General features: G+C 57.8%; 1 protein-coding gene across 8 annotated transcripts in view; it reads right to left on the bottom strand.

Annotated features, from left to right (window-relative positions):
• TLR5 (toll like receptor 5) overlaps positions 1-7006 on the bottom strand; it is a 16245-nt gene extending 9239 nt beyond the window's left edge. For 4 of the 8 annotated variants that reach the window (XM_040451971.1, XM_040451976.1, XM_040451975.1 and 1 more), the window contains exon 1: positions 732-804. The gene's annotated coding sequence lies outside the window, so the exon portion shown is untranslated. Of the gene's footprint in view, positions 1-731; positions 805-5509; positions 5774-6941 lie in introns of those variants that run through there. The other 4 variants (XM_040451972.1, XM_040451973.1, XM_040451979.1 and 1 more) reach the window with 3 other exon arrangements.
• Between the last annotated feature and the right edge of the window lie 19434 nt (positions 7007-26440).

Raw genomic sequence — 26440 nt, 5'->3', positions numbered from 1 at the left:
GCCCCCTCCCCCGTCCACAGCCCCTCCCCCCCAATCCACCGTCCTGGACCCACAGACCCCCACCGGTGTGACCTCAAAGCAGTTGGTGGCCAATTCTGCAAGGTTAACCCCAGGGCACTGCCCCCCTGCCGGTCATGTCCCCCCTGCCCCTGCCCACTGACCTCCCAGCTGGTCCCCCACAGACATATGCACCCCTCATCCAGCTACCCCAGGAGCCCGAAAGCACACCTCTGATCAGAAGCCTTCACTGGCTCCTTCTGCCCAAGAAGGGAACAGGACTTCTGGGCCGTCCACTGTAGACTGTAGTCTACCCTGGAATGGCTGACCTTCTTGCTTGACAGAGGGGATCCCAAGCCAACCCCCCTCCCGACCGCACCTGCAGTCTGGGCCTGTGCCCTGCTCAGAACTTGGCCTCCACCCAATTTCCCTCCTTAGGCTGGACCCCGGGGGGGTGGGATGCTTCTGTCTGCATATCCAGCTCGCCCTTCAGAGGCCACCTCGGAGGCCAGCAGTCCTCATGCCCCTCGGGGCACATTTTATCTCACCCTGATATTCTGTCCACACCTCCTCCCAGACAGCGTTTTTATTAAACACCTTCCCCCTAGACTGCACGTCTCTTGAGGGCGGAGACCCTGTTTTTATTTGTGCAGTATCCCTGAGGTAGCACAGTTTAACACCCCAGTAATATTATCCCCACTAATATTCCGAAGGCTTATTTTCATCAGACTCACCTCCTAGTTCTAACACGGGGAGCTCCTAACACATCCTTATTCTGGGGGCACAGACCCCCACTCCCCGGCTGGTAGGAAATTCATCACAATGACAAAGGTGGTCAGTGTTGATTTGGTGAGTCAAGACGAAGGGCTTTTGCTTTCTTAAAGGAGAAAAGCTAATTAAGGGGGAGAAACAGAAACTGTGAGGCACATGTTTTTCTATGCCATATGGCAGTTTTCTTTGCAGAAGAATTTGAAGCGTTAGGTGTGTGTCTTACTGAGCAGAATTTCAACTAGAAAAGATCGAGACCATGTTGCAAATCAAGGCACGTGGGCCATCAGAGCCGCAGGGTCTTGAGAAGTCTAGGCCCAGCCTCTGGTTCAGAGGCCCAGTGTCTGGGCCAGTCAGATGGGGAGCTTTCTTCGTTGGACTCCGGAGAGGGAAAGTCCACACTTTCACGATCCGGCGCATTTTTCTTCAAATCGCTGTGGGGAGGGAGTGTCTCCCCAGACCTAAGTCCCTTTTCACGCGACTTTGCCATGGTCATTCGGTGACGAAGGCTTCCGCCCAGGGTTGAGGACCAGCACTGTCTGCTCTATGGCAGATGGCCAGGTTCGCCATCAGAGTTTGACCTTCGGAGCAGCTCGCTGGCTAAATGAGGGCCGAGTCAGGGGACACTGGCTAGGAATCGTTAGGTCTCAGATTTAGGATGAGGGGTCCTACAGGCGGAGGAAGTGCTCAGGGTCGCGCACCCCTCCAGCTGGGTGCTAGGACTTGAATCCAGCTGCAGACTTAGTCGTCATTTTGATCTTTTCCAAAAACTCAGAATGGAGTATCCTGCACACGGCCCAGCCCCTCGGAGGCATCCGGGACCACCTGCGGGTGCCGCTAAAACGCAATCTGGTCAGCAGGCAGGCGGGGACCTGACACTCTGGCTCTCCACAAGCCTCCAGGAGACCCTCAGAGCTGAGTGGCAAGGCCCCGAGACCCGCCATCTGTCCACACTCACTGCTCAGGCTGCCTGTTCTCCTGGGATGAAGGTTGGGTAGGTGCTGCCCGGTCACTTCTGGGAAGGGGCCACGTTAATACGCTCACCCCAACTCTTCTCGACCCTGGCGGGTGAAGCACCAGATGGTTGCCAACGGGGATCAGCCGAGGGTCCCGAGGCCGGGGCTGGACACGACACGTGGGTTCCCTCACTGCGCAGCTGAGGAAACAGGTGCGAGGGCCTTCCCGGTTCCAGGGCAGGCGCTTCTGCCGCCGACCGGCAGGGGGCGGCCGAGGGCGGGTCGGGCCGCGGCCGCGGGGTGAGCGCAGGGCCCGGGGTGAGGGCTCGCCAGGGCCGCCGCTGGCATCATCCACCCCCCTCCCCGATGCTCTGCTGGCTCTGACCTCTGCATCTGTTTTGCCCCGCACACCGTTTTGTTTGGGGTGGGGGGGGGGGGGAGGATGGGATCAAAATGAGGACTAAGTCTGCAGCTGAATTCGAGTCCTTGTTCCCAGTTGAATGGATGACCAGCCTCTCTGAGCACCAGTGGGGCCGTCTACACACACACAAGGGGGGACACTCCGGTGCCTGATCCAGAGTAATCGGTTCCTCACACGCCACCCTCTGATGGTTCTTGTTGTTTAACGACACAGACATCGTTAGTCCAAGAGCACCTCTCCAGAGATGCACTCCCTTTAGGAGCCACCAAAGGGGAACACTGAGAGGGACAGGGGATTTCCCAGCATGGTGCGGCCTCAGGAGTTTCCCTTTTCAGCACTCCTGGAAGTTAGGGAAAATCTTGCCGGATTGCCCTTAATATCTTCCCGTGGTGGTCCCCCCCGCCCCCGCCCCCGACCACACCAGCATCCAGAGCAACTGATATTCTGAAGAAGCCAGTGTGTCAAAAACCCAACAGAATGGTTTCTCTTCTGTTTATTATAAATTCTTTCCCACCGTTTTAAAACATCTGACTGGAAAAAAAATAATTTCACTTGGGTGATGATTAAACACTAACAACACGCACCACACGCTTAAAATCCTCCAGAAAAGGGAGCTCTCCACGGACTGAATATCTCTACCTGATTTCAGCTTCAGGCGGCACCAATACTCTCAGAAAATTAACCTCGAGGCTCTGACAGCCTCCCCGACCGCACCTCGCCAAGCCTGCGAGCTGATGGCCCGGAGAGAGGGGCAACAGCCAGGTGCCAGAGCCCCGGGCCCCCCCCCCCCCCACCAAGAGCCCGCCTTTGCCTCTCCGGAAAGTTATGACAACCTGGATTGTGATGTAAATGGCAGCAGTGGGCGGCAGCGGAGGCACAGTGAAGAAAATCCTTATTAAACTATGGACACGATGGAAATGAGAAGAGAGATTACAAGCACCAGAGAACCATCCCGGGGAGGGCTGTACTCTGGGCTGAGCTAAGGAAAGCAAAAAGAGAAACCCCCCTTGGCTGATGAAACCAAGCCCACTGGGCAGCAGCCTGGCAGAGCTGCCCTGGGTGGGAGGTGAGGGAGGGAGTCAGGCTGGGAGAGGGGAGTCCTGCGTCTCCCAGGGGTGGAGGAGGAAGAGTTTACTCGTGGCACCAGGGACTTGGGAGCGGGGGCGGCCGGGGCTGCAAGCACATGTTCCTGCCTCGTGCAGGCAACCGGGGACCGGGCCCCAGGGAGGTTCCTGAGGGTGGAAACCGCCCTGGGCCAGCAGCCCCACACCCCTGCTCCATCCTGGGTGGGGCGCCGGGGCCAGAGGCCAACTTGCTGGGGGCGGGAACGTCCAAGACCACGGCCAAAGCCCCGGGCTGGGAGAAGGGAATCCTGGGGCCCCCGGGGGGGCATCCTTGGTGAGCTGAATTCCCCTTGTCCCGTTTCTGAATGTGCACATGTGAGTGTGACCTGGCGGCCAGGTACGTGGCCAGACCGTACCCGGAAATAGCTTGCTTCGGTTTCCCAAACAGGAATCAGATCTCCTATGAAACAGACACAATCTCTTCACGGGGCCACTCTTCCCCGACGGCCAAATTCCTCAGGAAGTACAAGGGGCGCCCGCTGCCTGGGCTCAGTTGGCCCCGTGGCCTCCTTCCGGGGCCCCGTCCTGAGCTCCCCTCCTCGCCTGTTCTAATCTGAATCTCCCCGTTTTCTCTTGTAGCACCGACAGCTTTGCTCCTATGTCTTCCTGAAACGCCTCCTCCCTCTGGCCTTTTCCTTCCCCCACCCCTGGCTTGCAGGTCACGTTTCACGAGTTGGACTGTCCCCACCACTCGTGCCCCCAGGATCTCTCTCCAGCCCTGAGAGAGGGGGAAGCACGGACGTGGGCGTCTCCTGGGGCCAGGGCCCCCCTCTCCTGACACCTGCCTGGCAGGTGGTGAGCCGGCCTTCCGGGAGACTCTCTTCCTGGGACTGAGCACCGAGTCCCAGCTCCTCTTTCCCAGAGGTCTCTAGAGTTGTCCCTCCTTTTACATTCCCACCGCCCTGGTCAGTCTTCTGTCTGGCACATGCTTCCTGGGCACGGTCTCCCAGGGAAGGTGTTAGCCGCTGGGGCTTGCTTCATCAAGACAAACCCAATCTCTGCCTTCAGGGAGCTAACGTCCCGAGCCTGAAGGCAGCCATGGAGGGCAGGGGCGTGTTGTCGTTACAGGACCATACGTGGTGCCTCGGGGCAGAGGAGGACGCACCCCCAGCCCGAGGGCACCTCTAACTAGGTGGCACCTAAGTCACAGGAGCGGTGAACCGTGGGGGGGGGGGGGGGCAGTCCCGGCAGAGGCACCCAGGCACCATGTTCAAGGGAGAGGAGGGAGCCCGGGCCTGGAGCCCCCGCAGGTGGAGTAACTCAGAAGGTCCAAGTGTGAGCCTGTGGGCGCTGGTTGGGGGCGAGGATGGAGAGGGTATTCTGCAGCCAAGAAGGACGCGCCTGCCATCCCGGGGGCAGAGGGGGCTGCCGAGGGCCTTGAGGACTGCCACCATCTAACACTAGCCCCTCAAGGCCGCCGGGCTTTGGCTCCACCGATGTATCCAGTCTCAGGTTCCCAGTAGTAACGCTTAGCCCACACCTTCCGCACCAGGTGGGTGAGGTGCTTCCTGTGCCCTGTATGTGGCTGAACTGCAACCAAGGATCATGTACCAAATGCCTGCTATGTGCCAGACACTAGCGCTGGCTCAGAGGGTCCCCAGCGAGTCGGACAAAGACCCCTCCCCCCAGTGGGCACTGCAGGGGACAAGAGCTCCGACGGAGCAGGGAGCAAGAAGGGTGCAAGGAGCAACGGAGGGCAGATGACGGGCTCTCCAACTCTGCCCTTGAGGAACCCATCAGAAGAGGGGCCATTTGAGATGCTTCCTAAAAGATGTAGAGGAGTCCCCAACAGGGCATTCTGGGCAGGAGAGCGAGTGTAAGGAGAGTGAGGCATGCAAAATAGGCTCAGTAAGAACCTTCTGGAAGGTCAGTGTGTCGGGGAGGTCAGTGTGTCAGGGAGCATGAAGAGGGTGGCCAGAGCTGGAGAGGGAGGTGGGGGTTGTGGGGAAATAGGTTTTACTCACATAAATGGGTCAGAAAAAAGCTTCGGGCAGAACGCCAGCCCTGCGGGGCGAAAGCGCCTGACGTTAGCTGGCGGGATATTGAACTGGGACTGTGAGAAGCGTTATTTCACCTGCAGGAAATTACTTTCCTTCTGGAGCCAATATACTATTGTACTTTGATCACAAAATCCACTCACCCCCCCCCAGACCCTTTGCTTCTTACACACACAAGTTAATGATTACTGTCTGATTGTTCTCTCCACATTCATGTGTGTAAGATCTTCTTTTTTTCACACTCACCCTGTGTGTAAGATCTTGAAAGCCCAATAAATGCGGAGAGGAAGCCCCTGTTCGGGGCTCTTGTCTCCTCCCAGACATTAGCCTCTCGTATTCAACTCTGCATCTGCTCTCTTGCTGGACAAGCGAGAACTCCAGGGTCAAAGTCCGCGACAGGGTGTCTGGATCACAGCTGGTGGGCGGTGAGCGCCGTTAGGGATTCTAAGTCTTAGTATTACCCTCGGACCTCCTTCCGCCTGCCTGTCCCAGTCTTCAGCTGCCGTTTCCCAGATGCTGGTTTTGTCTTTCCACCTGAACCTGGGAGCCTCTGAGGGGCAGGGACAACGCCTCACACGAGCAGGTCCCACAGAGCAGAGCCCACAGGGGTTGGGATGCAAAGCCAGCAGTGGGAATCACCCTAACAGGAGGCCGTACGGAAGCCTGGATCTGCGGGCTCCATTCTTGTCCACAAGACTAAGAGTGAAACACACATCCGGACCCAGTCACTGCACATCCCAGGGTTTCGTGCTGAGTCTGTGAGCAGAAGCACCCCAACAGGCCTATTCGGATTTCAACAGTCAGCAAACTGGCAGGCAAGCCGACAAAGGAGGTCTCTGTGAGGCTGGACACAACTTCCCGAGAAGTCTTCCGAGAAGACAAAGCCAAAAACGAGCAGGGTCAGTTTTGCATTCAGAACATGCAATCAGTTTCCGCTTCCCTCAGAGCCCAGCCGCCAAGTGGGTGACCCAGTGACACCACTTAGGGTGGAAGGACCACTGAGGGTGACGTCCCCAGGGCACTGTGAAACAAGCGAGTGACCCTGTGACACCACCCGACCTCCACACAGGGCGTCCTATGGATTATTGCGTCCTTGCCCAGGAACAGTGTCTAGGGTGCCGTTCACGGGTCACCTGGCGCGGGGCAGGTGCGCTCAAAGCTGACCCACGGGAAGGAGCAAGCCCCTCGCCATGGTCCCGGCAGCCTGGCTTCCTGCGACCCCGCACCCCTCACCCCGAGATGAGCCACACCGCCCTGCGAGGCTGTGCCGGCGGCGGTTTTCCAGGCGCCCTGCCTCTGCGCCCGCGTCTTCACAGGCGGATTGTTTACGACGTGAAGGCCGGCGGGGTAAACCGTGCCGCCTCCGCCGGGCCGCCTCGCCGGATGCGCCGGGTGCCGCGGTTCGGGGGTGGGGGGGGGCCCTCTTCCAGGGCCGGGAGGCCACCTGCCCCCTCCCAGGTGGGGAAGAAAGCGAAAGTGAGAAAGCGACAGCTCTCCAAAGGTGGGGGCGCCCCGGCTTCCCCGTGTCCCGTCCCCAGGGCACCAGCCGGCCACGCGCCCAGTCCCCGTCCAGGGAGCAGAGCCGGAAGCCGCCCGGGACGCCCCCGGGGGGTGGGCGCCCGACCGCGCCAGCAGCCTGGGGTGGGACAGGGGTCCTCGTCCGCGGCGGGGCGCTTACCTCCGGGAAGGGCTCCCCGCGCCGCCCGCAGCTCCGCGCGCTTCTCCGCCCGCTCCTCCGCCCGGGTCCCGCCCCTCCCAGTGCCCCGCCCACATGCCCCCGCCCCGCGATGCCCCCGCCCGCATGCTCCGCCCTCCACCCTCCCGGGCCCCTCCCACCTGCCAGATCAAGCCCCGCCCGCGTGTCCCGGGCAGGCCCCGCCCCACTCACACGCCCCGCCCCCCACCCACGCACCGCCCACCTGCCCAGCCTCTCTCCGTCCGGGCCCCGCCCACCTGCCTGACGCTGCCCCCGCCGGTCCTCGTTCACAGAACAGGCCCCCCCACCTTCTAGCCCCGCCCCCGACAGGCCCCGCCCCGCGGCTCGGGTCATCTCTTTAAGCTCTGTGACCAGTGGTACGACCTCCTGTTCCAACCTCGGGGGTCCCCCACACTCGCCCCCCCCCCCCAGACCTTGCAGCTGCAGGGACGAGGAAACATTTAGGGACACCTGTGCGCTTCGGGGCGGGTGGCTGGGACGCAGTTGCTCAGTGCTTGGGGTGCCCTGGACTGGATCCGAGGGGAAGGGGCCGCCCCCGACTGTCCTTGGGGTCATCCAGGTCAGCGCGGCCCCTCCTGCCCACGCCGTGCAGAGGAGACCTGGAGTAACTGTCCAGAGGCACAGCCGAGCCAGCAAAGAGGGGCCTGCGCCCCTGGACCCCCACCCCCCGTGCAGGGTTCCTTACCCCCAGACCCCCACCTCGGACCCCCACCCCCACCCCCCCAGGCAGGGCTCCTTGCTCCCCGGACCGCCACCCCCGGATCCCCCAACCCCACCCCCCATGCAGGGCTCCTTGCCCCCGCAAGCCCACGCCTCAGGTCATGATTTCATGTTTCATGGCCCACACGGGGGTCTGCACTGAGCCTGCTTGGGATCCTCTCTCTCTCTCTGTCTCTCTCTCTCTCTGCTCCTCCTCCATTCATGCTCCCTCTCTCTCAAAATAAATAATGTTCTTAAAAACCCTCACCCTCCATTCAGCAGCTGTATTAAGCTTCCACTACAGACCCAGTGCTTCCTCCAGGAATACAAATCCTGAGCTGACTTCCAGGGACAACTCAGAGCCCAGCGGGGAAGGTGCACGTGGACACAGATGGGTATAAATTTGATGAAGTGCAAGTCCCTGCATCCAGGGTCTGACGTCCTTGCCGCAACTAAGAAAATAGAGGCAACCTCGTCAGCTGGGCAGAGTGGCTGTGGGGAGGGCAGCGGTGGGGAGGGGGAGGGCAGAGTGGGCAGGGCAGCACCAGGGCAGGGGAGGGAGTTCCATTCAGGCAAGACAGCAGAGGGGAGGGCGCTGGCTCTGGGCCGGGGAACAGCAGAGGTACTGGGGACAGAAGGGAGGTGGCTCATTTGGAAAACTGCCTGGTTGTGTGAATGGAATGCACTTTGTGTGTGGTGGGGGCAGGAATCAGGGCACAGGAGTGAGGGGGCAGGGATCAGGGAGCAGGAGCCCACGCCCGCAGGAGTGTGGATGGTGCTCTGTCGGCCAGTGGGCACTGGAGACCCCCCCAGATGGGGCAGGTGATGAGGGACAGCCCACCCCAGTCTGCACGTCACAGGTACCCCTGACAGCAACGTGTGGAGTGAATGGGTGAGGGACAGGTGCTCAGTCAGGAGGCTCCTGCGATGGTCCAAGCAAAGATAACGATTGCAAATTAGAGCAGTGACATTCATTCATTTTAGCTAATGAGTGTCACTGTGCTTTCATGCGGCAAGCACCAGGCAGGTGGCAGGACCCTAACCACTCACTCCAACCTTTATCAGCGCTCACCACGTGTTCTGCTCTGTTCCCAGCATCAGGCCCGCGCGGACTGATCTAATCCTCACACGGCCTGTGAGTCAGGACCGTCGTCATCCCCTTCTACAAACTGAAGGTGAGGAGGTTACGTTACTCCCAGGCGCTTACACAGCTGGTCAGTGACAGAGCCAGGTTGGAACTCGGTAATTGGGCTCGAGGATCCTTAACCGTGACCCTGTACTGGGTATCACGGTAACAAACAAGCTGCGCAAGGTCGCCACCTCGTAGAACTCACACTCTGGTGCCAGAAGACAGACGGGGGCAAGGCTCAGGTTGTAGGATCAGAAAAACACGGTCCTCGCCGAGGAAAGAGCTGTCAATGCAATTCCCCCCGGGCTCTGTGATGGGCGGTATGCCAGCCGCGGGAGGAGGAAACGCGGGGTCCCAGCAGAGGGCGGACTTGGAGGGGAGGCTGAGGTCAGTTCGGGGTACACTGGTGTGTGCGGCCTGTGGGACGTGCAGGGGGTGTCATCCAGCAGACAGCTGAACCCGTGCATCCACATACAAGACACCTGCCTGGAGACCGGTCGGGAGGCATCAGGACAGAGGCGACAGCTGGGGACAGGGGTGAAGCACGGAGTCTGGACACCGACAGGGGAGGCCAGGGCCCAGGAAAGGATAGGAGTTTGTAACAGAAAAGACTTAAATTTAGTTATGATCAAATACCTCTGCTCATCCAAAGTGACCATTTAAGGAGCGAAAAGGCAAGAAAGAAAAACTAGGGAAGACGTTTGCGATTTGGAGCAAGAATCCAGATCGTACGAAGAAGTCACACGATCGGTAAGAAAAGAGGAAGACAGAGGAAAGACCCAGGCGGTTGCTCAAAGAGAGGAAGTCGAAGACAACCAATAAACAAATGAGCAAAAAGGTGCCAAACGTCCTTAGTGTTCTGAGAAACGCCAGTCAGAACCCTGACACATCACATACTCCACATGCACGGAGCCACAATAAAGAGTCTGACAATAACAAGTGTCAGTGGTGCTGCGCAGCGACCCAAATCCGCCCATGTCGCCGGCGGAAATGCGAACGGCCGGGGGCGCTTGGGGAAGTGGGGCATGATCTTGGACGGCTGAAGATCCACACGCCCTGAGACCCCGGCCTCGACGCCTGATCCGCGCGCGCCCCGGAGGCACACGTGGAGGTGACTAAGAAAGCACTGTCGGACTATCCCTGGGACAGACGATGCCTGCAGTGGTTCCCAGGGACTCCCACCTCCTGCACTCCCGCCTCCTCGTTACCCCTCCTCTGGATGTGCACCGGACCCAGTGACTTGCTTCTAGGTTACAAAATAACGTGATTTCCATCTGTCCACACCTGCTCTCTGGCCCTGTCGCCTCCTCTCCCAGGAAGCTGACTGCAGTGCACCTGCTGCCCGCCGACTGCAGTGCACCCGCTGCCCCGTGACCAGACCCACGTGGCAGGGGTGCAGGGGGCCTCTTGCCACCAGCCAAAGAGGATCCGAAGTCCTAGTCCAACAGCCTGTGAGAAAGGAGTTTTGCCAACAACCCCTGAGTAAACGTGGAAGTGAATTCAGTCCAGTCGAACCTGGAGACGAGGCCACAGCCCCGGTCAGCGTCCGGACTGCAGCCTGTGAGCAGCCGGAGCCAGGGGACCCGGGCGGGCCATGCCCAGAGTCCGTGACACAATACATGTTGTTGTTTCGAGACGCTACATTTGGGGATAAGTTGTTACACAGAAAAAATAACCAGTACAGTCACCAAATTGGAAATAACCCGAAGGTCCATCAACAGTAGGATGGACAAGTAAACTGGACATCGATGATGTCACGAAACGGAGCATCCAACGTCGTCAAAAAGGAATGGACTGGAATTATATCCCACAACATGGCTAAAACGCAAAAACATATGTGAGCGGAAATAACATGTAATGTAGACGGATCACGACCCAAGAGAGGAGATCGATGTTATTCCATTTATATACAATTCAGAATTGGCGAGGCCACCTTGTGCTGTTTAGGTGGACATAGACAGGTGACAGGTAACCTACCTCGTAAGGTCAGACAGCATCTCTGTGGCAATCGGCGGCCCCGCTGGGGAGGAATGCCCGGGTCTTGTGGGCAACGGCGGGGGGTGGGGGGGCGCTCCGCCCTCGTCTGGGCCTGGGCGCTGGTCACAGAGGGTTCGTGTGCGATTGGTGGTTACAACCCGCTGCTTCATGCGTGTGTCCTACACCTCACATAAGGGCTTGTAAAGGAGGAAGAATCAAAGAGACCGGACAGAAAATCGGAAAACCAAGCCGTGGCCTGGATCTCAGGAGGTGGAGGGGCTCTGGGAGTGCCCCCCCCCACCCTGTTGCCGTGGCGACAAGCCAGCGGCTCCACCAAAGACTCCTAGGGCATGTGGGGACACAGCTGGACGGGTTCTTTAGAAGTCAGGCCGTCACCCTCACCTCCCTCCGTCATAGTCACCTCCGCCAGCAGCTGACCCCTCCCCACTCCACTCAGGTCACGCTCCAGGGTCTTTCCACTACTGAGGTCTTCCCATGGCTTCTCCCTGTACCTGGAACACAGTGAAAACCCCTTTGTGCGGCCAACAAACTCCTGTCCCCTGCCCTTCCCACTGCCTTCCTGCCCTTCCCCCCAGCCCTTGTCCCCAGGGCACCCCCTCCTGGACCGCCTTCCCCTTCAGACCAGCCTCTGCTCGGCTCAGAGGCCCCCCCCCCACCGCCTCTCCCAGGCCTCCCAGTCGGACATTACTCCCTCACTCACCCCGTCCCGTCTGAAGTCGGCTGTGTGTTCCCCGTGGGCTTGTTTAATGCGCGAGCTCCTGGCTCACTCTAACCCCAGCCCACGGGTCGGTCGGCTGTGGCTGGTGTGAACATACCAGCAAGGGGAGGGGTCTCTCTGCGGCCCGACCCTCCCGACCTCCGCCCCGGCCTCTCGCCTCCAGCCCCGGTCAGACCCCAACCTGCTGTCTCCACGCCCCTCCTCTCCAATAGCGGCCCATGGCTCGTTGCACCTAAAATTATTCTTGATTTCATTTAAAACGATCTTTTCCATTTCAAAAGTGATTGTGGTTCGTCATCCGTCTAGTTATAATCGCTGCTAACACTCAGATGAGTTTCTTTCCAAGCTATTTGCTATGCAATCATCACACGGCAACTACAGAATTGTATGAATTTATTTTTAAGAAATAGTCTTTTTTCCTGATTGTAAAAGTGTACTCATTCACTGTAGAATATTACCAAAAATGAACATGTAAAGAAGAAAAATTACCCGGATTCTTGGACATTCTTACATTCTCTCCGGGCACACGCATGTATGTGCACACATAAGCACGCACATGCACACATGCACACACATGCACACTCGCTCATGCACATGCATGCACACACGAGCACGTGCACACACACACGAGCACGTGCACACAAACACACCCATGCCATACGTGCCATTTCATTGTAACCACAAGACAACTTCACCACAACTATTTTATGAAACACTTAGCTGGAAGACGGGAAGGAGAAGGCCACTGTTAGAAACGTGTCCACGTTCCCGTCCGCGGCCTCTCTGCCCAGCCCAGGCCATGGCATCCGGAGGCAACAGCAGTGACAGCTATGGGGACAGACCCTGATGCCAGCCCTGCCTGGATTGAGCCCCATGTTCTGCGGCTTCCCGGGTGCAGAGCCTTGGACGAGTTATTTAACGTCTCTGTGCCTCACTTTTCCTCACCTGTAAAGTGGGGATAATAATAGTACCGGCCTCGCAGAGTTGGTTGTACTCACAAAGATGCTCAGAACGGCACACAAGTGTTAGCTAATACCAGTCTCATAGAGCCCCCCCCCAATTCTTTCTGTGTTTTGCAACAATTCAGTTACCACCTCCTTTTGCATTCCCCACTCAGCAAAACAAAAGCCACATGGGTGGAAAATTTACAACTACCACCTGTGTGCACGTGTGTGGTGTGTGTGCACGTGTGTGGTGTGTGTGCACGTGTGTGGTGTGTGTGCACTTGGTGTACCATGTGCCTGTGTGCGAGCATGTAGAAAGCAAACTTTCCACACAAGCAAATATCCCCCTGGAGGAAATACAGTTCATCTTTGTCTCATCTCCTCACTCTAGTCTCCTGAGCTCTCTTTATGTGTGTGCGTATGTGTGTGCGTATGTGTGTGCGTGTGTGCGTGTGTACACAACATAATCAGGGCCACACTGCTTATAATCTTTTTAAGGAATCATTGACATTAAAGAATATTCTCAGATGGAAGATGATATGAACAGAGGCGAGTAACATAACCTCTGCTTCCTGGTATTATTTTTAAAAACAAAAACAAAAATACTGTAGCACTCCAGATGTGGAAAAACCACTCTGAAAGTTCCTGGTATCGCGCAGCTGTATCTGCAAAGCGAAAAGATTCTCAAAGATTCTCAGTCGGGTAATTCTCCCAGCAGAGCCCTGCAGGGTGTTCATCACTCACTGCTGCCGGCCGCCAGCCGCCGGAGCAGAACAGCAACATTGTTCTTTCAGGGCGGGTGAGCGTGGGAGAGGCACCGTAGCAAGCAGGGGTGATGCGGGGCGGGCGGCACTGGGAACCATGCAGACACGGGAGGAGAGGGTGCGGGGACTCGGCGTGGGCACACTTTGCTCTGGGAAGCCATAATCCGACCGCGTTACTAAAATTGGGATCCGGATCCACCAAGAGAGGACCCACAAATACACTTGTGTGATTTCATCCGTCTCCTGCTCCAAATTTAGCTCTGGGTTGAATGGAACATCTGCTTATGTAATTTTTTCCCATAAAAGTTATATTTTGCATGCCCATACATAAGAATATTTTTATACAGCTTCTTCATATCACAAGTGATTCGGCTGGGAATAACATTCTTGCATTCTTACTTTCTTCACTCAAAGGGCTCTGGATGTAACTTAAGAAAAACAAAAACAAAAACATTTAACATTGCCAAGAAGTCTGTAACTTCAAATCCATTCCTTTGCTGAAAATGCAAATTAAAAATCTCCCTTTTCTGGGAAGGGTGAGAGTTCTTTCTTGCATTTCCTTACAGTTGAAAACTACTTCCAGAAGATTCCTAGAAATGGGTCGAGTCATTGCTTTTGCCTGGAATCCAGACCGTGCTTTTATACTTCCCACCCGGGCTGTGTTCTGTAACGATGGCCTTGCTGTTTTCTTGTTTTCTTCTCTGGGAACGGCCCCCTCCCCATGCTGGGGCTCCGTTCTCTTTTGTGTCTGCTCCTCAGGAAGGGAGACTCCGGACCGTCCCGTCAGGCTCTGCCTCCCTCTCCTGGCTTTTGCGTCTTCGCTCCTTGCTTCTGCTTCCGGGGAGAGCTTCTAGCAGGGTCCTCATGCTGCTCAGTAGATCACAGTTACTTCTGTTCTTTTTTTATGAATTTTATGAAAATTCCCCATTACCAAGCGGGAGAGCTGCGGGTATCATCACTTAGATTCGATAGCTGTCAGTATTTTATTTGTCTGTAATATATACATAATTAAAATGCTGACCTGTCGGAAAATAAATTGTGAATATTCTAACACGCCGCTTGAGGGACTTCGGGGACTCAGCGTGCATCTCGTAAAAGCAAGACTTCTTCCTTCTGATCTCAATACTGCATCACACCTGAAAAACCTAACAATAGTTCCCTAATATCTAAGAGGCAGTCCGTGTTCAGACTTCCTCGATGTCCCCCAAAGGCTTTTCCCCCCCGGTTCAGCATATGATCAGAGCAGCAACCACCACCCCCCCCCCACTTCCTGGATGTTTCCGTGTTCGCTCTGTGCATTCAGGATCTGTCTGATTGTTTCCTCTTGGTGTATTTAGTTTCTTCCCTTGTCCCGAATTTGCTGCAAAGTGGAGCCAGGTTCGCAGGTGAACGTCTGTTGTCCACGATGCCAAGTGTGATCACCGTGTCAGGGCAGGAAGAATGGGGCCCTGTGTCGTGAGGACGAACGTCCCCCCTGCGATTAGCAGGCGATCGTGGGGTGACGCTTGGCACCAATTTTTCTCACCGTGCCTACAAGACCTGTTGTAGACCCTTCTCCCTCTGGGAGGGCCGCATCCTTCCGTATCCTTCACAGAATGCCAGGTACCGTTTCTCAGCTTTGCCTGAGGCTTCTCAGAAAACCGCCTGCAGAGATGGGGACCTTGTGCGAGTCCTCGGGGTGATGGCTGTCTCCCTGACCCTCCTGGAGGCGGCGGGGATCCACACAGACGCGTGTGTGTCCACAGAGGGGCGCACGGCTCGTCAGGCCCCTCCCACCGTTCACTTACCTACCGGTCAAATTCCCTTCCCAGATTCTTCTCTGGGCACCAGATCCCGCGAGGAGCTCCGGCCCGATTCCCGCGTCTACCGGCTGTATACCTCTGTTCCCCTGGATGATGGGCGTCTTCTCCAGCCTGTTCTCTGATGTATACAATACGGGGCTCGGAGCCACCGCTCCCGGGCGCTTCCTGACCTGTGTGCCTCCTTTCCCCCACCTCTCATGCCTGCCCCGTCGGCTTTGGAAGCAGAGTCTGTGAACAGGTGCATGAAGAGAGGGCTGGTGAGGGGTGGAGGGCTGGCCAGGGGGACCGCGGCTCCTTCCTGCTTCTAGTGCAGCTGCCGGGGGTCTGACCGCCCGGTTTTCCAGTTGATGCAGGTTTTGTGCTTTGGAATCCAGGCCCCGCAGTGGGGGGAGCGACGGGGCCCCTGTATCTGTGTTGAGACGGACAGTCTGTATCTGCCTCTGGACTCCTCAGTCCAGGCTTATAAACCTTGTGGTTAGCAAGGGCAACAGATTGACCATTAGACCTAATTTTTAGTGAGGGCTCACCCCCATCTCCGTCGCTATTTTAGTGGGAAGAGAGGAGAGTTATGTTAGTGGCTGACGTCCAGGCTACCCCGTCCGGCTGGCTGCAAGGAAGGGCCTTTGGAGTTAAGGCCCCTCCTGTTCCCGTTGGGACAAATCTGGCTCATTTCTGCCTTCATCTAGAACCCCCTCTCCCAGAACCCCTTCCTCCATCACCCTAACCCTTCAGGCGTCCTTAGCTCCTCCGTACGTGCTTTCTTGACGGTTCAGTCCCCCACACGTCCCTTTTCCTGGGTCCCTGTAGCACGTGGTGTCTGAGCCCTCATTCCACTCGACGTCCACACTGGCTTTTGCTTCGTGTCCGCCAGCTTAGTCTGCGGACCAGCCCGAAGCCCTGATTTCTTCCCCTCTCAAAACATTAAGATGTGCCGATTCCAGCAGGAACCCCGACTGGAGGGCGGTGAATTCTCCTTCGGAAGAGGCTCCCCGACACGAGGACGCTGACGCACACTCGTCTCCTGCTTTGCTCCTGCCCCGCGGTGACGGAGGCCGTGCCCTACTTGGCCGTCAGCGCCCAGTCGCTGCGAAGAGGGACGAGCAGCCTCGCCAGAGCCCGAGACACCTGCCGGCCGTGCCTGCCGCGGGGGCTGTGGGAGCCGCCACGGCTGGGTCGCCCGGGGCGAGAGGAGGGTTCAGTACCCGGTGCTGAGCGTTTGCCCCTCAGACTCGTGTGTCAGCGGCCCGGGAGGGGAAACGGCAAACGATGAGCCACTTAAAGATGGGGTGGGGTGGGGCTCCTGCCACTAGTGGTGTTCCTCCTGTGACCCGCACGCTGCGTCCCCGCAGCTGCCACGGAAACCATGTCCCCATCCGCCCCCGCACACCCTCCCCAGGCACGCAGCTGGGAGACCTGGCAAGTCTCCGTTTCTGGAAGCATTGATTTAATTATCCGGAAAGTACAAAGAATAACGCCTTCCTGCCAAGATTGATGTGTTAGTGAGGGGGCGCGTGCAGAAGTGAGTGGGATCTGCTCTGGGGACACCCTGGGCCCTGGGTCTGTGGGATTCACACTGGGGACACCCCAGGCGCTGGGATCTGTGGGATTTGCTCCAGGGAGCTAGTCCGCTGGGTCAGGAAGACCGTGGAGGGAAAACTCTGGTCCTGGAGGTGCAAGTCTGGTGGGGGGGGGCTCCCCTCGTGTGGAGACACGGCCCGGGACGTGCTGGACCTCACCACAGGCACTTGGGGAGCGCGCAGAAGGGAGGATTTGGAGGAAACAGCCCCCAGAGGGAAGCTCAGCCCCATATTCCGGGATACAGCTCATCAGCTCTGCATTCACAAAGCCTGCCAGGACCCCTCAGCCTCCTTTTGCCTGGATGGACACAGGGTCCCCTCCCCAGACCTCAAAGGGACAAGCCAGTTCCCAGCGTGGGTGGGACAGACTCCTTCTGCAGAGAAGGGCATCCTGGGCAAGACTCAGCGTTGCCTCCACACGTCCAGACCCCTGTGGTCCCCGGCGGTCCCCACCGTGCAGCGTGCGGACCTCAGGCTTTCTGTCTCCGGTCGCCCCGGCCGACCTGGCCCCTCGGCTGCTGTGGCCTGAGGCGCTGACCCCCAGGCCTAGCCCGGCGGGGAGGCTGGCTGGGCTCTCCGCCTCTCCTCCACACTGATCTTCACTTGGCGGGTCTCAGCGCTTCTGCTCGGAGCACCTCAGCCATACACACCCCAGACTCCGGCTGAAGGAGCCCGTAAAGGGAAGCCAAGGATTTCTTAACCAAGGTATCAAACCCATGCGCCTTTAAGAGAAGAACGGATAAGGGATTTGACCCCACGCAGGCAAAAATCTTCAGTTTTCGTGTACTCCCACGTCGTCGTAGGTAAGTGACCCCACAAGGAACGGCCGCGGTGATGCGCTGACGGTGCGCACTCCTGGGCAAAAGCCTGGCGTTCAGAACACGTAAGCAATGCCCACAGACCCGTAGATAGAGACAGATGGCACCTTAGAGAAACGGGCAGATTCCCAGGACGGGAAGCTTCGACGGCCAGTACACTGATGCAAACGAACCCAGCCCCGGCAGCGATCGGGGGTCCCGCTAAAGCCATTGCGTCCTGGCTGGGAGAAAAGTCTCTTCCCCACCCTGACGTTTTCTTCAAGAAGGAAGAGCCCCCCCGATATTTAATATTTAATATCCGCAGCCCCTCGTGCCGCCCGGCTTCCTCTCTGTGGGGGCGGCCTGAGTGACCTGGTTGGCCCTTTGGCTCTGGTTTCTCCGCTGGGTGGAAGTCACGTACACAGGCCCCTGAGTGCAAGGGGTCCACCCGGACCACACGATCCGGCCCCCCAGGCAGGTGTGGTTACGCGGGAGAGCGGGCCGTTCCGAGGCCAAGCACTCTCTTTCTGGCTCCCACACTATCGCGACTGCACTGCTGGTGACGGCAACGTTGGCTGTCCATCTGCTGAATATTCTGTCCTATTTCCCGACTTGCTCACACCGGGCAAGCCGCGTAGTCCTACGGCCTACCCACCAACTGGCAAAAATGAAACCCAAAAAGCCCCAAAACCCAGCAGTTCCAGTGCAATGAGACCTCCAGGTTGGCCGATGGCCTGGGAGCCCAGTGGTTAGTCACTTGAGGGGGTGCAGGACACAAGCCCCCCGACCTGGACCAGCACGCGGTGCAGGAATGGGGAGGCCTCGCCGCTTTGAGCCCGAGCCTGTGTGACAGCACGGGATGTTTCCGTTCTTAAAGGGCCCAGATGCCGACTGACCCAAGACCCGCTCCCTCAGACCCTCCCGTGAGCGTGTAAATTCTTAGCCTTTTCTGACAAATTTCACACTAGTTTGGGTTAGCGCTTCAAATCGACCACAGCATTTCCGTGTGGATGGTCCCCTGCAGCCTTACAATTCTCGAAGGACGGGAGAAGGTGAGCCACAGAACAAAGGGACGTGGGCTAGGCTAATTACGGCACGTGGACAGCCTGGGGTGCATGTGGACTTCAAGGATGCTCACGGAGAATATTCGAGTTCCCGAGATACAGATCTACGTCTGTACGTGGAGGAAAATAAATTAGTGTACTAAATGTGTATAATTAGGGTCAAACAATCAGTATTTCTACCCTTTAGAGTTGTCCTTGAGAAAACAGAACTACTCAGAAGCGGAAATGAATGTGCTCGACAGAGGGCGTTTTCTGTGGGTGGTTGACTTCCGTCAGCATCGGTATGAGGACGGTACAGCCGTCCCCGTGAGGGGACCTCGTGAGGGTACGGCCCCGACTCCCGCATCCACAGCAAGCGGCAAGTCACCGATGGCTTGGAAAACCTTAAACCCCGAGGCGCCTTGGGGGCTCAGGCGTGTGAGCGTCCAACTCTCAATTTCGGCTCAAGCCACGATCTCGAGGTCATGGGATCGAGCCCCACGTCGGGCTCCAGGCTCAGCTCGAGATTTTCTCTCTCTCTCTCTCTCTGTCCCTCTCCCCTGCTTGCACTCTCTCTCCTTCTACCTCTCTGAAATAAAAAAGAAAAATGACAAAAAAAGAAAACCTTAAACCTCATCTCCCTCCCTGCTCTGAAATTTCAACGAGCCAATGACTCAAGGAGTTGAGGAGATGTTAACTTATAAAACATTATTAAATGGAAAAAAAAAACTCGTGTTACAGCGTGTATATTAAGATCCCAATTTTACAAAACTAACAACACAGAACACCGCACCCTGCTCGTGAAGACACTGGATGTGGGAAGCCCGGAGAGGCTCACCCCGCCGTGCCCGCCGCTTTTGTCCTCGGGGCCTAGAGAGGCTGTGGGGCCGGAGACACCGAACCAGAGGCCAGCGGAGCAGAGCTCGGGTGCCGTGAGCGCGAAAGAGGCCTCGCTTCGAACCCAGATGGTGTCCGTTCCCAGCGGGACCCAGGGCTGTCTCGGAGCCACCGGTAACAGTGACATCTGAGCATAAGAGTGTTCACCCCGGAAAGAGCTTAGCAAAATGGCGGGCCCGGAGCCAGGGCTTGGTGCGTGGGGTGTTTCATCTACTTTAGTTAGTTATTTGAATAATTTCTTGTCGGGTTGGCTGACCTACAGGTGGTCTCGGCTTCAGGAGTGAAACCCAGTGACTCATCTCTTACCTACAGCACCCAGTGCTCGTCCCAGCAAGCGCCCTCCTCATGCCCATCCCCCACTTTCCCGCCCCCCCCCCCACCACACCCCCATCAACCCCCAGTTTGTTCTCTGTATTTAAGAATCTCCTGTGGTTTGCCTCCCTCTCCCTCTCACGGTTTGAAGCTTATTTTTCCTTCCCTTCCCCTGTGTTCATCTAAGTTTCTCAAATTCCACCTGTGAGTGAAATCACACGATATCTGTCTTTCTCTGACTGACTTCACTGAACATAATGCCCTCCAGTCCCGTCCACGTTGTGGCAAACGGCAGGACGTCGAATATTCCAGGGCACGCAAACCACGTCTCTTTTTCTGGTCGTCAGTCGACGGGCACTCGGGCTCTTTTGGTACTTTGGCTATCGCCCACAGTGCCGCCTAAACATTGGGGTGCGCGGGCCCCTCCGAATCAGCATGTTCGCACCTCTGGAGGAACCCTAGCAGTGCGGTTGCTGGGCCGTGGGTACTTCTTTTCTGACCGTCCTCAGGAACCTCCAGCCCGTTCTCCAGAGCGGCTGCACCCGTGCGCATTCGGGGCGGGGTGTTTCAAACTCGGCCTTATCGAGGCGCGCCGGGCCTCCCCTCCACCACCGTAGATGAGACGCGCCTTTTCTGTAGCGACCTGTGCGCGGAATCCCCAGTACGCGCCTCTTTTGCTCGGCCCCGCGCTTCCGGAGGCACCTGGGCCGTGGCCGCATCACGGCTCGGTTCCTAAAAGCCCGAGACCGGCGGCACCCCAAGTGTCCCTTGGGGGGCGGGTGGCGAAGAGAAGAGCCGTCCTGCCGCATAGGACTGCTTTCGTCTGCCCGGGGGCTTGGCCGCCCCGGAGCCACAGTGCGATCCGCGGTGGATGTCTGGGGCCCCCAGCATCCGCTCCAGACTCGGGGAGGGGGCGCAGGCCGAAGGTCAGCCACGCGGACTGTCTGCGGTCACGGCCCGGGAAGAAGTCCGGACACGGACGCTTGCGTGAGCCTCCGGGGAGGGTGATGTGGGGGCTCCGGGAAACTGAGTCTACAGGTTTGTAGGGATGAAGCCGTTGATGAGACCGCCTTTGCCTTGTAATTTACTGAGATGCGTAAACCGAGGGAGAGTCTATCATTAACCACGCGTCTTCGGTCGTGTCCCCAGTCCTCGGGCAGCCAGAGGGTCCGAGGAACGGCACACACACCCTGCCTGGGGGCGGGGGGTGGGGTGCTAGCCTGCGCTGGGCCCTCGGCTGCGTTTCGCTCCCTCATCGGCAGTGCTCTGTGCATTTGCTGCACACTGATGCCAGAGGGTAGCACATCCCCGAGGACGCCGAGACCTCACATCCGAACGCCCCGAGGCCCTCCGGCGCCGTGGGTGGAAACTTCCGCTGGCTCCAATCTGGCGTCACACAGATGGAGTTCTGAGTGCGGGCGTTCCTCGCTTCTGTGGGCTATGCCAGCAGACCACTGAGCCTGAGGACGGTCGCGGGGACCCCGAGATCCGCAGCCAGACCCTCCGAGGCGAGGGCGGCCCTGGGGGCCCCCAAGCGCCGTGGGGGCGGGCTCCTGGGGAGTGTCCCCTCCCCCCCACCCCCCCCGACTTGGCGGTTTGGCAAACTCGTTGCGAAAGGGGCACACGTTGTGGTGCAAAGGGTGTTCAGTGACGGAAGAAGGAACCAGCTGCCCAAGGGTGGTCACAGCACTGAGCTCAGGACTGCGGTTTTTAAATGCAGCCATTCGGCAAATGCCCGGGGGCACGTGACCGGGCCAGGGGCTCCTGCACAGGAAACGCTGTGCTGAGACGGCAGGGAGGGAAGGAAGCCCGGCCTGGAGGGGAGAGGCGCGCACAGGGGAGGGGCCGGAGGACTGCACTGGTGGGTAGAGCCAGCGGGAACTTGGACTCGGCAGTGAGGCCCGAGGCCGAAGAGTTTTCAGAGCTGGAGGGAGGTGGCCGCAGATCTGGAAGGATTTACTGTCACTCCAGAACGGGCCGGTTCCCAAGAGAGAATAAGTGGGGTGGTTGGGAAAGTGTGTTTGCTCTTACAGAGCGGTCAGCCGTCAGTATAGACTGCGGGATGCAATGAAGTGGTTTTCTTTTCTTTTTTTTAATTTTTTTTAACGTTTATTTATTTTTGAGACAGAGAGAGACAGAGCATGAATGGGGGAGGGGCAGAGAGAGAGGGAGACACAGAATCGGAAGCAGGCTCCAGGCTCTGAGCCGTCAGCCCAGAGCCCGACGCGGGGCTTGAACTCACGGACCGCGAGATTGTGACCTGAGCTGAAGTCGGACGCTCAACCGACTGAGCCACCCAGGTGCCCCATGAAGTGGTTTTCAAACCTCCGTGACGGTGACCCGTCTAAACACACCGCTCGCACCCACGCTCGTAAGCACACAGATGACACAGCTCCTCCTCTTACTATGTGCAAACTTTCTATTCGATTCTGCTGTGTTCCGTTCTTCCTTTACTAAAAATTATGGGTCATTAAGCAGTAAATGTATTCCCTGGCTCAAGGCCGTGTCCTCTGACCCCGTGTCCTCTGACCCCCGTGTCCTCTGACCCCTGTGTCCTCTGATCCCCGTGCATCGCTGTGAGGTGGCCGAGCTGGGGGGGACACAAGAGCAAGGAGGGGCCTCTCAGGACGTGGCCTCAGTCAATCCCGTTACCTCCCGCCCCTGCCCCTCTTCACATGGGCTGACCCCTCTCACCTCCTCGAGGCCTTCCAGGGTGAGGTCAAGATCGCGAAAGTCCCCGGAGCTGCTGTGGGCTTTTGGGGGAACGAGACCTCGTCCCTGCTTTTGCCCCTCTCCCCTCACCCCTTCCCACAGAGGATTATCACTGACGGAGCGTGTGGGGGTCGCGGTAGAGATAGAGCACTGAGCGCCTCCCCCCCCCGGGCCCAGCAGGTGCTGCACATCTTAGATGCGTGGCCTCTAAACCTTATCAAATTGTCCTTAGCTGGAAATCATCATCCCCGTCTTACGGCTGAGGAAACAGAGGTCCAAAGTGGACAGAAACTTGCCCATGGCCACCGGATGGGATGAGGGTCAAAGCCCAGATTGACTGCTCACTGGCCCGGCTCCCCCTGCCCCTCCTACCCCTCCTGCCCCCACGGTGGGTCCTCTGGTTCCCAGGACCTTAGCCACAGATGTCCCTGTGGTGACGTTCTGGGCCCTTCGCGTCGCACAAGGCTGTAGGGGTCAATGCCTGCCATCCAAACCTTGTTTTCCAAAATTGTAATCATGGTGATTGCCAGCGCCCAGGCACCGGCTAAGCTTTGCACGTTCACCTGCCTTTGCAGGTGCTGACCTTACACCTCCTAACGAGGAGGGAAGTGAAAACCATGAGGCGGGGACAGAAAGCAGCCTGTCCGAGGTCACACAGCCACATCCCCAGAGCTAACCCTTAAGCTGCTGAACACCGTGTGTTCAGGATTTGAGAAACAGGACATTGGAAAGTGGAAGCGACCAGTGTTCACATCCAAGGGCATCCCGGATGCTCTCGAGGAAGCCCCAAGACCGGGGGAGAAGCGTGGACAGAGTGGGGCATCAGCGAAGCCAAGGGGGCACCAGGACCAAGGCCCCAGTCCCCAGACAGGTGCATTGTTCTCAAAATGGCCAGCGTAGGGACGGCCTCACCGGCAGGAAGGCGGGAAGGTGGGGGGCTCTCGCTCAGGCAGGTGGGTCTTCCACAAGGACTTTGTCTTAATGCAGAGAAGCGTGGGGGGGCCTCTGGCAGCTCGGTGGGCCGGCAGTGCATCCCGGGGCCACGGAGACCAGGGCTGAGCTGGACGGATGGGAGATGCTTGGTGACTAGCTCCATCCTCCACGTGATGAAGCCCTCACCTCCAGCGCGATGGTGCATGGACACAGGCCTGGGGAGGTGACCAGGAGTAGATGAGGTCGCGGAGGTAGGTCCTCGTGAGGGATTTGTGGCTTTGTAAGAAGAGGAAGAGACGCAGAGGGCTCCCTGCCCGCCGGGGGGGGGGGGGGGGGGGGCCGGGGGGGGGGCGGCCGTCTGAAAGCCAGGAAGTGGCTCTGCCTGAGACCGGGCGATCTGGGGCGTCCAGCCTCCAGAACTGGGGGACACCAAGCGGACTAGACCAGGCTGTAGGTGACTCTCAGGCTGCCCCCGCTCATGCAGCCGGGTCCCAGAGGACGCCAGACGCCTGAGACGCTGCAGCACAAGACTCACCGTGAGGCAAAGAGAGACACGTAGGTACGAAGGTCCCTGAGTGGGAACAAGTCTGTGCACACATTCGGCTCGAGGGCGTCCGTCCCCAGCATGCAGGCTCCCCCCCACGTACACCCCCCTCTTCCTCAAGAAGAGGGGCCACATCGGGATAGAGTAGAAGGAATCTGCAGCCCGGGCAGGCTTCTCCAAGAGAGAAGTGACTGTGCCAAGTGGCATCATGTGAGTTGAGCTCCCAAACGAATCGTCTTGCCCCCTGGCCACAGCAGCCCCGTGGGTGAGACACACCCAGCGCCCGGTCCCTTCTATCACTTGGACTCCCGCTGAGTGCAGCTTCTTGCTCTGGATGGTTCTGAAGCCACGCTTGGTTTGTGTCATCTGACCCAGCGCCTTCTCTCGCTTGTGCAAATATTTACCTTACATTCTCCCCCGCTGGCCGGGGGAAAGGTTTTACTAACGTGCATGTTCCCCACGGCCCCTCTGCAGATGCACGTTTCCTCCGAAGCCCTGGGATTCCCGTACAGGGACAGACACGGTGACCAGCCCAGCTCTCCCTCACACCGGGAGCCCGTCGTTAAAGGAGCACAGCTTTTCCAGAGAACGTGCTTCCCACCCCTCGACACCTGCCTGAGCTGCCCAGATCCAGCCAGAGCCCTTTCATATAACGTGAAGTGAGAGATCCCCCCCCCCCCCCACGGAGAACTTTAACATCCCCCGATGTACAGCTTTGCGAGGAGAAAGTGCAAATTGCGACTTAGAGTCGGTCCTGTTTCTGCACGGTGCAGGCCGATGTAGATTACCCTTCGGCGAGGGCAGCGTAGCGATTCTTTCCTGCAGATTAATGCCCTGCGTGAATGTGTTTCCCGGGAATGTTAGACAAATAGAGACCATTAGCTACGTGGTTTCCCTTTCAGAGACCCAGCAGGCAAGACGTGGTCAGATGCCAGGTATCCAAGCACCAGCATGTCTGTGGGGCCCTGCAGCTGGTAGCCCGGCCTGGCCCCACATATATGCGTCTGGGAGGTGAGAACGCGAGATGTGTGGCAGAGTTTGGTGGGGTTGAAATAGGTGCCTAAAGGTTCTGCTAAAGTACTGAATGAATGCTGTGTGTGCGCGAGCGTGAACGTGTGTGCATGCGCATGAGTGTGTGTGCGTGAGCTGTGTGTGCGTGAGCGTGTGCGTGAGTGTGTGCTTCTGTTTCTGGGGAGACGGAACAGATATACCCTTTGCTTCTTCTCCTTCCAAGGACAACAAGAAACTCTGGACAGTTTATATGAACGAGCAAGAGAAGGTTCTGGAAGGTGTGGGGCCTGGGCACGTGGCGGGGAGGCTCCTGGGACTCTGATTCGCTTCTGTCCAGTATCCCAGGCCTGGATCGACAGAAAAGCAACAGGTGCACACAGCAAACCCCCAGCAGAGCCTCCCTCTGGGCAAAGGATGGGGGAAGACGCAGCCCAGCAGGACAGAGCCCTTGGACAAGAATCCTTCTCCTCCGAACACTCAGAAAAGGCCGTGGGTCCACCTCGACCCAGCAAAGGGGTCGTGGGGAGCATATGAGGCCAGAGGCCCCACCAGCCCTGCCGAAATGGTGTCAGACCGAGATTTTCATCACTGCAGCCGGTCCCGCCGAAGTGTAAACAGAGAGCATGCAGAAATCTGGGTGTCCGTTCTCGCCCCCCCAGTAACGAGGAGCCCTTCCCTCGGGGTCGGGGGGGGCCTTGACTCCTACGTCCCCTGGCAGGACCACCTTCCCTCTGCCCCTCCAGCTAAAACACAGGGTTTTAAGATTCAGGGTCTAACAATTAAAAAACGTTCAGGTTTCCATCAAGAATCACTCGTCATGCCAAGAACCCAGAAGATCTCGGAACGAATGAAACAAGATTGTTAGAGCAATGGGCAGGGAGGGGGTTGGGGCAGTCCCAGCTCCGGCGTGGTGCAGGCCCCCGACCACAGTCAGAGACCACCCCCGCTCTGTCCTGAGACCCAGGCAAGCAGGGAAGGAAAACAGCCCCTGCCCCAGTGCCATGGCACCTTTGGGCCCCTGGCTCTCCTGCCTGGAGAGCCCACGCTGGCTTCGGTAAGGTGACTCCACCATATTCTCTTCCGGCTGCTGGGCCCCGTGGGCTGGCGACCGCAGGTGCGAAGGTCCCCTGGGAGGCAGTGGGAGTGGCGTTTCCAAAACACGGTTTTCTATTGTTTTAAATTTCCTAACCACAAAAAATGTATGAGTTTCATACTGTCGCAGAGAAAATGGAAATAAGATTTATGCTCACAACTTATGGACCCAGTTTCATAGATATTTGGTGCTTCTATCATGAACTTGACAGGTTCGTCTTGTTTTCTCCCCTAAGAAGTTGTTGAGCGTGGATAGAAACTACTTAAACATGATAAAGACTCATTGCTAAAACCCCAGATCAAACATTTTACTAAATGGAAAAATGGAGTCATTTCTATTAATTCAGGAACAGGACCCAGGGCCTGCCACGGATCGACGCGGGGCCGGAGGCATTAACGGATCCTGTGAGACAGGAAAGCGAGCCCAGGGCAGTAACTGTGGAAAAGAAGAGAAAAATCTCTTTATGCACAGACGACTGTGAGCGTGC

This window comes from Herpailurus yagouaroundi, unplaced genomic scaffold (assembly GCF_014898765.1).
Source record: "Herpailurus yagouaroundi ecotype Mexico unplaced genomic scaffold, PumYag 205, whole genome shotgun sequence".
NCBI classification, from domain to species: Eukaryota; Metazoa; Chordata; class Mammalia; order Carnivora; family Felidae; genus Herpailurus; species Herpailurus yagouaroundi.
Note: the sequence above shows the minus strand (reverse complement) of the source record. Positions and strands in the feature narration are given on the sequence as shown.